Consider the following 3,840-nt stretch of genomic DNA (forward strand, 5'->3'; position numbering starts at 1 on the left):
ATTAACCACCTCAACTAGCAAGTCTCAAAAATACTGTTAGCAAAGAATGTTTATTGTATTTTGCATAGTTTGTTTAGATTATCTTGGATAGGAAGTGCTTAAGCCCTTTAAGGGGATTATAAATATACTTTTTAGGAACTCTTCATTTTCAGCTGAAACATGCATTCAACTCCTATGCAATTTGTCCATCATTTCCTGTGTGAATTTCTCTGTTGTAGACACAATTACCTTAGGGCTTGTGTATAACTGCAGTGGCATTACTTTATTAAAAACTGAAATTAACTTATGTGCCTGCATCTAATGGCATGTAGTAATTTAGTTGTAATTTAGTAATTACAACCATCTGAACTTTTTTCTCCAGCTGAAGACAAGTTGCCTTCATTTACACATCACTGGAGGTTAGAATGAAGCTTGTATTTTTAATCTGTTCCTAAGGAAGATATTGTCAGTCTGAGTCCCACGACACTGAAGATATAACTGGAGAAATGTGGAGGTACTAAATCAGCAGATATCCCCTCAACTTAAGTGAGATTTGTGCATTTTGTATTGTGATACAAACTCCAACCAGCTCCTCATTATACTTTTTTTTTGTGGAACATCTACCTTTTCCTTTTTAAAAAATCTTATGACAATTAGGTAAAAATCTCAAAGTGGCCAAAATGGTTTAACACAAATATTTATATAAAAGCCGGGGACACGTAACATGTAGATAACAACTTACATCTCTTTAAGAATAAAGAAGAATGACTGTGTGAATACTCACATTCACTCGCTATATAGTGTTTGACAAAATAATGCTGAGATACCAGTACGTCTTCTGACTGTTTCTGAATATTAGCAGCATAGAGTAAGTTTTAGTTTCTCTTCCTAGTTCGTCTATCAAACTTCATAACAATATTTGGAAATCTGTTATCTTCTACAGCTCTGTCTGGTGCTAAAGTGACAGCACCAGAATGGCTATTCTCTCTATGGTGAAAACTAAAAGGGCATTTTCATTTATTTTGCTCATCTTTGGAGACTGAATCTTGCATTTCCCAAATCAACATTGTAGTCTCTGCTGGAGGTAAGATACAATGTTTATAAAGACACATTATAAGCATCATGAAGATGCTTATAACAAAGATAGGTTTCTAACAACTTCATTTTTACTTCCAGGCTCTAATATATTTTAATGCTGGTGTTGGACCAGTTTTAATTTTATTTTAGTTGTATTTGCAGAAATCATTTTCGAAACTTATCTAACAGCAATCTGTTTCATTTCATAGAATCATAAAATGGTTTGGGTTGGAAGGGACCTTAAAGATCACCCAGTTCCAACCCCCTGCCATGGGCAGGAACACCTCCCACCAGACCAGGATGCCCAAAGCCCCATCCAGCCTGGCCTTGAACACCTCCAGGGATGGGGCATCCACAGCTTCTCTGGGCAGCCTGTGCCAGTGCCTCACCACTCTCTGAGTGAAGAACTTCCTCCTAACATCTCATCTAAACTTCCTCTCTCAGTTTAAAGCTATTCCCCCTTGCCCTATTGCTACATGCCCTGGCACAGAGTCCCTCCCCAGCTTTCCTGTAGGTACTGGAAGGCTGCTGTAAGGTCTTCCCGGAGCCTTCTCTTCTCCAGGCTGAGCAACCCCACTCCCTCAGCCTGTCTTCATAGGAGAAGTCACTTTTAGTCACTTCAGAAATTCTCTCTCTTAGCTTAGGTTTTGCTTAGGCTTGCACAGTTCTGTTATCAGCAGTCAGTATAAGCAAAATTGTTATCCAACCCCAAACAGAAATTAGATCGAAGAAGGAATAAAATCAATTAATGACAACTACCCAATGAAGATCTTGTAACCTCCACTGGAAGGATGCTAAGAAGGCACTGTGGGGAAACAGCTCACAACTAGTGCTTCTCAAACTTGCCCAGCACAGGGAATTGGGTTGGGTTTATGCAAAGAAGACTCTTAAGGTGTTTTATGTCCATAGAAATAAATTTCAGTTCAATGTTCCAATCTAGAATTGTGAGAATTACAGCCATCTATGATTTTATACAGGTATTTCCAAAAGCTGTTTTGAAGACAAAGACTTCTTGTACTCAGCCAAATTACTGCCATACTGGAGAGTACACAGATGATTGTTTAATACTCCATGCCACTAGATGAGAATCCTATTTCAGATCTTAATGAATAAATATTCTCTCTGAAACTTCTCATAGCTTTGTCTGCATTTAAATCAAATTACTAACAGACAGCCCTAGACACCTGCAAAATCTACAGCTATGAGGGAGACCAGACTAAGTCCAAAATTAACTTTCATAATATTAAAGTACTTTTTTAACAGAAACATTTCCCAGAACAAGCAGCTCCAGGGCATGCTCAGTTTGGATTCCACTGCTGAAATAAGGGCATCTTATGATCTTTTGTATCCTCTAAAAGAAGGATATAGGAAATTCCAGGTTGGAAGGACAGGACTCTTTATACCTTGTCTGCATTTCTAACAAAGGTCAAAGTAAAATACGCTTGCTCTTTACAACATTCTGTATTTTTTCCTGTAAGAGAAATAAAGTCCTAGTCTTGGTTGCATTGGAAACAATAGATTTTGCCACTGACTTCAACTGATGCACTTTTATGTTCCAACCAAATGTCTGCACAACATGTATACATTTTTTTGACTTACAGTGAGTTATTCATATGCTTATTTCATAGAATCACTGACTGGTTAAGATTGGAAGGGGCCTCTGGAGGCCATCTGCTCAGCAGGGCCACCTAAAGCTGCCTGCCCAGGACCATGCCCAAATGGCTTTTGGAGATCTCCAAGGAGGGAGACTCCACAACCTCTGTGGGCAACCTGTGCTGGCGCTCTGTCACCCACACAGTGAAAAAATGTTTTCTGATGTTCAGAAGGAACCTCCCGTGTTCCAGTTTGTGCCCATTGCCTCTTGTCCTGTCATTGGGTTCCACTGAACAGGGAAAGGATCACCTCCCTGCACCTGCTGGCAACACTAACACAGTCCAGGATACCTTTAGCCTTCTTTGCAGCAAGGGCACATCACTGCTGGCTCATGTTCAACTTGGTGCCCACCAGGACACCCAGGGCCTTTTCTGCAAAGCCCCTGCATATGCTGATGCGTGAACTTTACACTTCGTGTTGAACTTCATGAGGTTCCTGTTGAGGTTGCCATGGATGGCAGTACAACCTTCTGGTGGTGCATCGGGCACTGCTCCCAGTTTTGTGTCATCAGCAAGTAACTAATTCACTAAAATAAGCACCAAAAAGGTTGGTACATTTAAAAAAAAAAAAAAAAGTTTCCTCATTGGAAAAGCATATTAAACATTACCCAACCTTTTTCTAATGAAATGATTATGCAAAATACGGTATTCACTCAATCTATTAAATTTACACATGGCGGGAAACAAACCCCTCAAGTTTAGCTTTGGTGTTGCCAGGAATTTGTGCTCACAAGAAGCAGCTGACACACAGCAAGAAGGGGCAACACCAGATGGAAAACCTGCAGCTAACCAAAACCTAAGTGCCCACGGCATTAATAAAATACTAGCAAGGCAACGAGCTCTTAGCAGCAATGCTATTCAACATCCATTTATTTTAACAGGTTTCAAAGCTTCCTCTCCTCCTCTTGACAATCTCCTGGCCACTGGCCTCCTGTACCCACAGGGACCCCGCTGACAGAACCAGCACCCAGCCCGCCCCTGGAGGCACACGAGGGGCCGGGCAGCCAGAGCACCCCGCCACCACCACCTCCCTCAGCCCCACCGCCCACAGCCCTTACGCAAACGGCGTCGACTCCCCGGCGGCTGCGCAGCCGCGCTCCCCGCCCTCCGCGCCGCTGATTGGGTGGCGAGG

This window comes from Anser anser (assembly GCF_964211835.1).
Source record: "Anser anser genome assembly, chromosome: 2".
Taxonomy (NCBI): domain Eukaryota; kingdom Metazoa; phylum Chordata; class Aves; order Anseriformes; family Anatidae; genus Anser; species Anser anser.